General features: G+C 41.1%; 1 long non-coding RNA gene across 1 annotated transcript; it reads right to left on the reverse strand.

Moving 5' to 3' along the window:
- Window positions 1-1,442: 1,442 nt before the first annotated feature.
- On the reverse strand, window positions 1,443-2,936 carry LOC134622835 (uncharacterized). The gene is made up of 4 exons (XR_010093120.1): window positions 2,881-2,936; window positions 2,510-2,624; window positions 2,214-2,275; window positions 1,443-1,539 (listed from the first exon to the last, which is right to left on the reverse strand). It is a non-coding gene; the product is annotated as an uncharacterized LOC134622835 (long non-coding RNA).
- Between the last annotated feature and the right edge of the window lie 8,326 nt (window positions 2,937-11,262).

An 11,262-nucleotide genomic window follows, 5' to 3' on the forward strand; every position in this document is an offset into this window, starting at 1 on the left:
TTGCCAGACGTCAGTGGCCAAACCCCGCACGAGCGTCTCCGGGCACCACAGAGGCTGATGGCTCCGGATATGAGGCTTTGAAAGTAAAAGTGTATTTGCAGCTGTCGATTCATTGTACCAACCTTCTCTCAGCTCTAAGGGATCTGGAATTGTCATCTGACAACTGTCAGTCTCGATCTCGAGCAGAGACTTATATCCAAGGTAGCATAGCCTCCCGCTCCTGCTGTTTTGTTAAAACTATAGGGGCTTTTTGTAGTGAAAACGCCCAAGCGAGGGCCACGAGTTCTTTCTTTCTCTTCCCAGCAGCACTGTATCCCCGTTTCGTACCAAATTCTTTTAAAACATTGACTTTAGGACGCTCAAAATATTCAATATCGCTATCACACGCGGCCGTGTTTACTGTTTACGATGCACGCTGGGTAGTCGTGACCCTTGACCCGGACCGGCATGCCTTGCGCGCGGTGAGATGCTTATTTAGCTTATATGAGCTTGATGTTGAAAGAGTGAAACAAAGATTTAAAGTTGTAAAGTTCAACAGTCTAATCAACAAAGAGTAAGAGGGCAATATACATTATTACAGTATGCTCTCTGTTCTCTGCCACACTAAGCAGACAAACTCAAATGCATGATATGTGATAGTATCTGCCATTACACTGTGTATCATTGCAATGGTTTGAATTGATAAAACTTTGAAGTGATTTTTTTTATTCTTTACATATGAAAATGTAGACCTGACTCATGGTAACTTATGGTATAGTGAAAAAATGCATTAATTAACACAAGATAAATAATACACTTACGCTTGCATCTTAGACCGTGCCATCTGATAGCTGTCAAAGGTGAATGGCATATCCCGCATTTGTCAAGTTTCACCGATTCAAATACCAGCCTATGAATTGTACACTGGAAAAAATTAAAAACATGAAATGAAACAAAACATTTTTACCCAAATATTTTATGACGAATTAAAAATAATGTTTGACCGTTTTACATATTTTCTACTAATCCTTCTGGAGAGATGGAAATGGAGATAGGAGTTACTTTTTAGATAAAATAGTGAAGCATATCTATTCAATTCCTGAGATTTGTGAGTTAGAGAGAGGGGAATCTATTTAGATGAAGCAAAAGTAAAATACTAAGAAGCTAAAGTGACTGAGTAAAAGGTGCATGATTTAAAGACTGTACATGCAGTATAATTGTAATCAATTGATAAACATGATCTTTACAAACCACACTATTTACCAAACTACACATTGATACAATCTTTAGTAAACAGATGAATCCATGCTAACCTCATGCTCAGAGTTGTCTGCTGTAGGTCTAGATGACTGACACTCTGCTCTTAATTATCTGTCTGTAGAAGAGAACACAAGACATGGAGGCATAGTGCTTTGCAAGACCCCAGGGTTTAACAGGTAGTGCTTACTCAAGCAGGGACTCACCTGTGAATGAGTCTGTAGAGATCACATGGTGCTCCACGTCATGGGCAATAGGCTCTGCAACACACTGTTGACCAGAAGGGATGCTTGCGATCTTTAGCTGGGTATGAAAAGTAGAACAAATATTGTAAACATCTGGCAGCTACAGTGGAAATGTATTTAATCCACTACGAGTGGTCTTTTCTAACCAGTGTCCCCTCAACCCGTGTGTTTTTCTGAGTATGCCAAACACTGGAGATGAAACAGTGAAAGACTCAGTTTGAGCTCAGATGTCAGGACAGTGTTCTCACATACCTTGAGTTTGTCTGTGTCAGACACACACACATAGTTAAGCATTTTCTGCTTCACCTTCAGTTAAATACAGTTCTAACTCTCACCCGAACTGCAAGGAAACAGAGTGATTAACCCTTACCTAGTTAAGTGAAGCCAAAGTAAGACAATACTAAGAAGCTAAAGTGACTGTGAGTAAAAGGTGCATGTATATGTCTGACACAGAAAAACCCAAGGTTTTCAAGGACACTGTCCATCAGCCTCATAATGACATCTGAGCTCAAACTGATGCTTTCACTGTTTCACCTCCAGTGTGTGGCCACTCAGTAAAACACACTTGTTAAGGGGACACTGTGGTTAGAAAAGACCTCCTGTTCTAAATAGAGGACATTTCCACCACCGCTGCCAGATGTTTGCTAAAATACTCAAAATGGAGTTTCATGTAAACACCATAACACTTCTAACCATTGGTCAATTTTAAAACAAAGGTCAATTTCAACTCACCTCACAAGCAGAGTCATTAGGCACAGCTCTGGATGATTGTGGCACCTCTTTCGATTTGCTCTCTGTACAAGGGAACACAAGGAGATTCAGTGCTTGACTTTCGTTAAGTCAAAAAAAACACATCTACGCATAACGCAATCAATTCACATCCCTCACTGTTACAATTCTACTCAAAATATCCATCAAGACACTATAGAATCATCAGAAATGTCCCAATACTGGCACATTTTTCATGCAGCAAACCTTCAGGTATGTCATGCATTGCCAGAAGTTAACAACATTTACTCAAAACTGACCACTGGTAAGTTCTTCTGAGAACGCTTGGGGTGACAACTCCCGACACTGGACACCAACTTCACCAATTAACTCTTTCAGAGAAGAAGTGCCACGCTGACCTCCAACAGAATGCACCTAAAAAGATGCAAAGATGAACAAGCATCAATGGTACAGTGTCCATCTGATCAAGAGGGACACTCTCAGTCAAACCTTAAAACACCCAAATGATGTTGAGAGGGAAATGCAATGTTAAATGATGACTACCTGTACGTACAATGATTTAAAGACTGTATAATTGTAATCAATTGAAAAACATGATCTTTACAAACCACACTATTTACCAAACTACACATTGATACAATCTTTAGTAAACAGATGAATCCATGCTAACCTCATGCTCAGAGTTGTCTGCTGTAGGTCTAGATGACTGACACTCTGCTCTTAATTATCTGTCTGTAGAAGAGAACACAAGACATGGAGGCATAGTGCTTTGCAAGACCCCAGGGTTTAACAGGTAGTGCTTACTCAAGCAGGGACTCACCTGTGAATGAGTCTGTAGAGATCACATGGTGCTCCACGTCATGGGCAATAGGCTCTGCAACACACTGTTGACCAGAAGGGATGCTTGCGATCTTTAGCTGGGTATGAAAAGTAGAACAAATATTGTAAACATCTGGCAGCTACAGTGGAAATGTATTTAATTCACTACGAGTGGTCTTTTCTAACCAGTGTCCCCTCAACCCGTGTGTTTTTCTGAGTATGCCAAACACTGGAGATGAAACAGTGAAAGACTCAGTTTGAGCTCAGATGTCAGGACAGTGTTCTCACATACCTTGAGTTTGTCTGTGTCAGACACACACACATAGTTAAGCATTTTCTGCTTCACCTTCAGTTAAATACAGTTCTAACTCTCACCCTAACTGCAAGGAAACAGAGTGATTAACCCTTACCTAGTTAAGTGAAGCCAAAGTAAGACAATACTAAGAAGCTAAAGTGACTGTGAGTAAAAGGTGCATGTATATGTCTGACACAGAAAAACCCAAGGTTTTCAAGGACACTGTCCATCAGCTTCATAATGACATCTGAGCTCAAACTGATGCTTTCACTGTTTCACCTCCAGTGTGTGGCCACTCAGTAAAACACACTTGTGGAGGGGACACAAAACAGATAAGCTTGCAATCATCACTTGGGAAAGTCATACAAATTCAAGATTTAGTTAAACCAGATTGACATTTAAATATTGTGACTAGGGCTGAAACAACTAATCGATTAATCGACAACTAATCGATTATTGAAATAATCGTTAGTTGCAGCCTAATTGTGACATCTAGATATGTAGGTTTTAAACAACAATTCATAGAGGGAAAATTTTTCTTAAATGACCCACCTTTTTCCGCCAGGGCCGTTCTTTCCCACCATAGTCATAAGTAATTTCACTTCCTGCCGCAATTTCCTTCAGTGCAAAAAGGCAGAGATGTGGCTTCCCTTCTGCTTCAATCAACTTCATTCTGCAATTTGGTGTCCTGTGTTCATTGTTTACTAGTTGCCCAAATGACCCATCTTCAAGTGCTCCATCAATACTGCAAATTTGGAAACATACATTAAACAAACATTTATAGTGACACGCCTATGAACTATACTATAATTTTAAGCACCAACACAAACACAACATCCAATACAAAGTTTAGTTGTTAAATGCATAGTTGATAAGTTAAAGAGGGTCCATCAGTCAAGGACGCGTTGCTTTCTGACTCAGATAAGTGTTTGCGCTTCTACTTGTGCTTAGAGCAGGGGTGCTCAATCCCAGTCCTCGAGAGCTACTGCCCTGCAGCTTTTAGATACATCCTTGTTCCAACACACCTGAATCAAATGAATGCCTCGTTATCAGGCCTTTGCCAGACTTGATGGCATGCCGAAGAAGTAATCCAACTATTTGATTCAGCTGTGTTGGAGTAGGGATGCATCTAAAAACTGCAGGACAGTAGCTCTCGAGGACTGGGATTGGGCACCCCTGGCTTAGAGCTTAAACGTGGTTTTGTTGTACTGTCGCGCTGACCTAGTAGGTGTGGCTGTTACTCTTCTCTTCTCTTCCTCCTCTTGCCTACTACCTGCTCTGTGCTGCTGCTGCTTGCGCATGGCCGCTGATTAGACCTTGTGCAATCTACAGCTAAGCGCAGCCTGGTGCGCACTGCTCCGCCAGGTGAGTTGAATTAGAGCAATCAAGGGCGGGCGTGCCTAGTAGAGCTTAAAATGCATGCAGCAGTCATTTGACCCAAGTGCGACATACTGAGAGGACAGCAAACCAAGCACAATCCACTTTCCACTGTGAGGAAGACTTTGAGTTAGACGGGCTATCGGTAGGCTCGGGACTCATATTTGCTGCTTATGTTTGGGAACTATGGAAGCTCAATTGTGGAAATGTATTTATGCTTTGGGAAATAGTTACTGCATTTAAGTTTAAAAAATTATATTGATATTAAAATAAATGTTTAAGTTTGCATAAATTGTTTATGTAGCTAGTGTTTCCCACACATTTATGTTAATTAATACTAAAAGTAATTACCCCAAATCCTTGGTTAAATCTTAAAACTAGTGTAAATATGTTTGGTTTAATTTAAGGAAAATAATTCTTTGTAAAAGAAAATCCTTGGTTAAAGTCTTTATTAAAATATTTGTAAACTCTAAAATGTATACTTTAAAAATGTAATTGTTACAGAAAGTGTAAAAAATGCAAGGTAGACCACAGTTTATTTCATCTTCGTTGTTTGAAATTACTCACCTCTGATTTAAAAACTAATGAATGTAAAACTAAAACTAGGATAAATGATAGTTTAGACAAAAGTGGCTTTACTGAAGTGTATATTTTTGTTATTTCATTTGTCTTCTGTATAATGCATTTAATTTATCTGAATGATTAATGAAATGTTCTTTATTTTTTTTGTTGAAAGGTTTTTCACCTATCCATCAAGCCATCCATCTACCTACCTCACAGACAGAGAACACTTGACATGTACTATTTTGGTATTGTACATATTATACAGTAGTTTTGGACACAGTATAACAGTGCACGAGTCTCCGTGTCCACATGTGCCAAATGCGCACAGACACAGGGCCGCTCATTCAGCCCTGGCCATTTGAATTTTCTCTTATTATTTTCTCTATCTCTATATTATATTTTAAATCTTCACAGCAGCGTGAGCACACTGTCTTAGCTGTAAAATGTAGGCTTATATTATTACCCCTCTAACCCCGTACTTTACGCCCGTGAGTGTGTATTAGAGAAGGCACACACAGGCTGAATACGGGGACTAACGGGCCCTCAGCATATGTGGGAGTCCCGTACGTCCCCAGTACAGCGAGTTCCCGGGGACCACAGGGTCACCAGGAAATGAGATCCCGCTATTCCACGGGTCCGTCACTCCCCCTTCTATAGATTCTGGGGACTGACGGGGCCGGGTACTAGAGGTAAGGACTCGTTAAAGAGCAATATGAGATGTTCGCTTCAGAAATCCTGACCTTGCTATAGAAATGTAAACATTCAGTCATTTTGAACTTACTACAATGTCTTCTGCTTCCATATGAATTCAAACATGAAGACTGAACATGCGCTGGGGTACAGGTTACGTCTGTGTTCAGCTTCAGTTGCATCAATAAGCTCCCCTCTATACTCGACCACAAAGTCTCCTTGTTTGAAATTGGCTAAAGTGAAGATGCCACGACCTGAAAACACAACCATATTAGAGACACAGGCGTGGCAGCACTGCAAATAATCAATTCATTAAATATGTATATCTGTAAATTGCAAGTATGCAATGTTGTGCTTTGTTCAGTTCTACATATAATAAAGAAAACATGTCCAAGTGCAGAAAACATAAATAGCCAGGCTCGCTAATAACTAAATTATTATTAAAATACCTTTAATTTTAATTTATATTGATGTTTGTACAGGTCACCACTGGTGATGCGTAACCCCTCAGTCTAGCCTGCAGTGTGTCAAAGTCACTCACCTTTAACTGAATTAATAAATTTGATTTCTAACATTGAATTCTTGTCTCTTCTTGCAAGGATGTGATTAATGGCATCCTGAAGGGGAGTGGTTCTCCGTGACATGATTTGCTAAGGAAATTAAGATAAAAATGTAAACAACATCAAAACTTCAAGCCTTTATGCTTACAAGGGCATTAGTAAAGCCTGAATGAGAAGCACCCCCCATGTTAGCGTGTTATTAGTTTAAGGTTATTTTAGTTTGGTGATGAGTGCTGGAGGGATTCTGGTTAACAGATAAATGGATGGGGGCGAGGCTGTATTTGTGCAGATTAACTTGACTGTGTTCCACCTGTGTTGATTAAGTCAAGTATCTGACATGCTCCACCCAATTTTTCTTATTTCACTAATAGCATGGATACTGAAACTGTTTCAATTGAGTTCTATGCTTTCATTACATTCACATAACAGACAAGGCTGATGTCTGAGTTGTTTTAACAGAAAGCATGCACTTGCAGATATTAAAGATACTTAAATGTCCTAATTTAACTAAAGCCTAACTCTGACTTAGCCTAAACCTGTCTGTCAAACTAAGCTTTAGATCTCTCAGGAATAATGTGCTTCATCAACACAACTATAAGAGAGCAGAACAAAAATAATGTTGTTTTTTTTTTTTTACAATATTTTATAAACAAATGTGTGCAGAGTGACATCAATACTGTCTCAATTTAATTTCATAAATCTAAAAAGGTTTATTTGTATTTGCCTTCCAATGTTTCCTTGGTATTTGGGCAAAGATCATCTTTTTAATATCTTAAATAATCATCTCAAAACAGAACAGGAGGAAAACTGCTCCAACTACCACAAAAAAGACAGGTGTGAGTACTACTGCTGCTACAACTGCATCTACTACAATTACTAGTTACAGAAGTAGTACTTATAGTAGTTGTAGTAGTAGCAGCCATTTTACATTAAACAAGTGATCTTGTAGTGAAAAAGGCCTTCTTTCAAACTCAGTGAAACATCACACACTTGTGTAATTTCTTACCTTGAAACAAGTGATGAGATTAGGCCAGGGTAAAAAAAAAAAACGATCCCGGTGCTTGGGACAGTCCGGGAATCCCCGCCCCGCGTGTTGCTGTGACCTCCGTGAACCGTTCCACGTGCTCCGGCCCGCTCCGCCGTCCTCACCTCGTCGTGGTCCGGTCCCCGCGGTGCGCTCTCCGTCCGCCCTCGTCGTGGTCCGGTCCCCGCGGTGCGGCTCTCCGCCGTCCGCTCGTCGTGGTCCGGTCCCCGCGGTGCGCTCTCCGCCGTCCGCTCGTCGTGGTCCGGTCCCCGCGGTGCGCTCTCCGCCGTATGCTTTCCGCCGTACCTCGTCGTCGTTCCCTCACCTGCCGCCTCACCACGGCTGTGCCTACTCTGAAGCACTGTGTCTGTCAGAACGTCCGTCTTTTAAAAGTTTTATAATTTACCTTCTTACCTTTTCTCCAAAGCGTGTCAAAACTCTGCCAAAATTGAAGGATGAATAAGAAGCGCCCAATCAGTCAGTCTAAATCATTGATGTAAATATCCACGGTCCAAATGGGTAATACTAAAATGCGCATGCGCAGCTTCCAATTTCGCGCCATGTGTATAATGTCCCGCGCTCGTGTATAATTTCCCGCGCTTGTGTGTGCGGCATGCGGGGACAATTCCAACCGACAGGGGGCAGTGGCGGACACACAAATATACAACATATGTCAAGTTTTTGGTTTACAAAGACTTTTGAGAAAAACACTTTTTGGGTATTGAAACATGCCCAGAAACTATTTTAAAAGGTCAATTTTATGAGGACAGCAAAATGTCCTCCTATAACAGAGGGTCCTCATAGCTCTTTGATTTGTCTTGAAAATTGTCCTCCTAAAACGAAAAACAAACACACACACACACACACTCACGCACACACACTGACACATTCAAAGGTATAAAATAAAGACGCAGGCAGTCATGGGGTGCAGATCTTGCGTTCCATGACTGCCCCTCGCGTGTGAAAGAAACTGCGATTTTTGTGTTTTCTAACTCAGAAATCTCAGCTGAAGAACGGCAGGGTGATTTAAAGAAATCCCCTGTCATTTAAATTGGTCCTTCGAGCTTAGAGATGGAAAAAGCAGACACGTTTCTGTGACTCCAATGCAAGGTCTGACTTCTGAATCCTGACGTCGTGGGTAAACCAGCACCGAAGTCTGTCGACAGCCCTCTCTAGGTAGAGGTGAGAGTCCTGGGACGTTGAATTCGGGTCCAGGCCGGTGATTTAGTTCTGGTCCACGACGTTGGGATCCAGAAGACTGAGCAACCAGCAAAAGACGACTGAGTGTGAGAAAACACAGTTTGGTTTTAAACCGCCGGAAAGGTTTAGAAGAATGCGCAAAATAGGTTTGCTGTAGCCGGAATTACTTCATGAAATGCGCAAAATTGGTTTGCTGTAGCCGGAATTACTTCGTGAAATGCGCAAAATAGGTTTGCTGTAGCCGGAATTACTTCGTGATACCGCGTAAAATAGGTTGGAAGTAGCCGCAATGTCATGATCCTGGGTCCTTTTGACCCAGCGTTTTGTGTTTTCTGTTAGTGTGATATTGGTTCTGTTCTTCCACCTGTTTAGTGTTATTCTGTTCTGCCCATCTCTTCCTGTGCTAAGTCCGCGTTCCCAGTGTGTGTCTTTGTGTGTATGTGTTTCCTGTTTTATTGTGAAGGTCTGCGTCTGATGTGTGTGTTTTCAGTTTGCCTCCCTTGTCTCGTCAGGTTAATATCTCCCAGCTGTGTCCCCCACCTGTGTGTAATCTCCCTGTGTTCTCTGAGTGTATTTTAGTCGTTTCTGGTGTCTTTGTCGTTTGCTGGTTCGTCTGTGTTGTTTCCCCTAGGTCTCCCTGCGTCTCTCCATGTGTATTTCCCCGGACCTCCCTGCATCTTCGTTTCTGGTTTGTTTTGTTAGTTTTACCCAGTTTAGGTTTTCTTGTTCATGTCACCTGCCATTTCTGTTGATTTGCACCCCTGTCAATAAATATTCACCTGCACCTGAGCTGCTGCTTCTGGTCCTAAATAATTCCCACACGGCTTGCACCCGCAAACCGTGACACGCAATTACTTCATGAAACACGTGATACAGGGTTTACGTTCGCCGCAAGGAACTGTGTTTAGAATGGTTCTAGAGGTTGCCGTCAAATACCTCGTGACAAATAAGGTTTAAGTTCGCCACAAGGAACTGTGTTTAGAGTGGTTTTAGAAGTAGCCGTCAAATACCTCGTGACAAATAAGGTTTAATCCTCTGGGGTCCAGGGTATAATTTGCCCGTTTTTGACTACTTTTGATTTTACCTCTATATTTCACCTTTAAAATATGTTTTCTTGCCTTGTTTGGTATCATTATTTTCAGCACAACCTCAAATATGTGAAATTTGAGTTATTTTTTCATTTTGGTATACTATATTAGCACAGTTGATCTAAATTCAGACAAAAAATTCAAAATCCGAGTAGAAAAAAGTTATATTTTTTACTGTAAAACCCACAAACATGTTTAACGAATCATTTTCATAACTTGAAATGCAAATAGAAATTGTACATTTCTAAAAATTATGCACAAGTTTTGCAAAGAACAAAGGTATATGGTACTATTTACCTAAAAATGCAGCCAAGGCCTCAGGCGTTTTTTATATAACCATTTAAATCTATTTACAGAACAATCAGGTGTGCTGCATCAAATAAGAAGGCACACAAATTATTTGTTCCAGTCCAAAAAACGTAGTTTGTGTTCAGTATAAGACAGAGGAGAAACACCACAGGCCTAAACCCTGCAGGTCTGACTGCAGGAGGTGCATCAGTCCAGTTTTCCTTATGGGAACAGCGTTTACACTGGAATCCACCTTTGACGGCTTTTTTTGGAGAAAATATGAAATTCAGCAGTATAACTGACACACAATACAAAAACAATAACTACACAACACACTAACTATAGCCTCCAAACACGCTAAACATCACTAATGTCTCACATATGAAAACTCTCTCTCTCTCTTTCTTTCGCTTGCCCGCTTTCTGTCGCGGGTGTCACTCCTAAAAACTTCCCCTTCTCCCTAAACAACCAAATGTCACATGTTGCCATATCATTTTTTTGATTGGCTAACATGGTAAACTCTAACACCAATAGGGAAGGGGTGTTTTTTCTTTTTCTTTTTTCACTCGCAAGCGGAGAGTGTTTGCTAGCGCTGTCTGTAGAAAACGCCGTTTTTACCGTTCTTCCCGCTGTAAACACCACTGTTTTGTTCAGAAAAAAACATCGCGTGTATTTTCTATCATAACTCTGGTTTTACGTGGCCTATCGACACAATATATATATGGTATATAGTTTGAAGTCCGCACTTTCGACCCAAGTTGAAATGGAGACTCTGAGTCGCTGCATCTTGTAGCTGTGTCGTCTTAAATGGGTCATGTGATTTTGACGCGCCGCCGCGTCCGGCGACCCCAGAGGGTTAAGTTCGCCACAAGGAACTGTGTTTAGAATGGTTTTAGAAGTGGCCGTGAAATACTTCGCGACAAATTAGCGCGCAAATGTCTATCTGTGTGTATGTATATGTCTATATGTTTTTGGAAGTAAGTTGATTTTACAGCAGAATAAGCTGCTGAACTACTTCCATTGTTTTTTGTCTTCTTTGTGCATCCTGCAAAAGCCCACGTACTGGTGACAAGGGGGAAACGGTTGAGTTCCGTCTCATAAAACTGACACCGCTCCGTGACTGAATAGCGCGGAGTAGAAGGGCGTG

The sequence above is a fragment of the Pelmatolapia mariae genome, unplaced genomic scaffold (assembly GCF_036321145.2).
Source record: "Pelmatolapia mariae isolate MD_Pm_ZW unplaced genomic scaffold, Pm_UMD_F_2 NODE_ptg000238l+_length_22155_cov_1, whole genome shotgun sequence".
Taxonomy (NCBI): domain Eukaryota; kingdom Metazoa; phylum Chordata; class Actinopteri; order Cichliformes; family Cichlidae; genus Pelmatolapia; species Pelmatolapia mariae.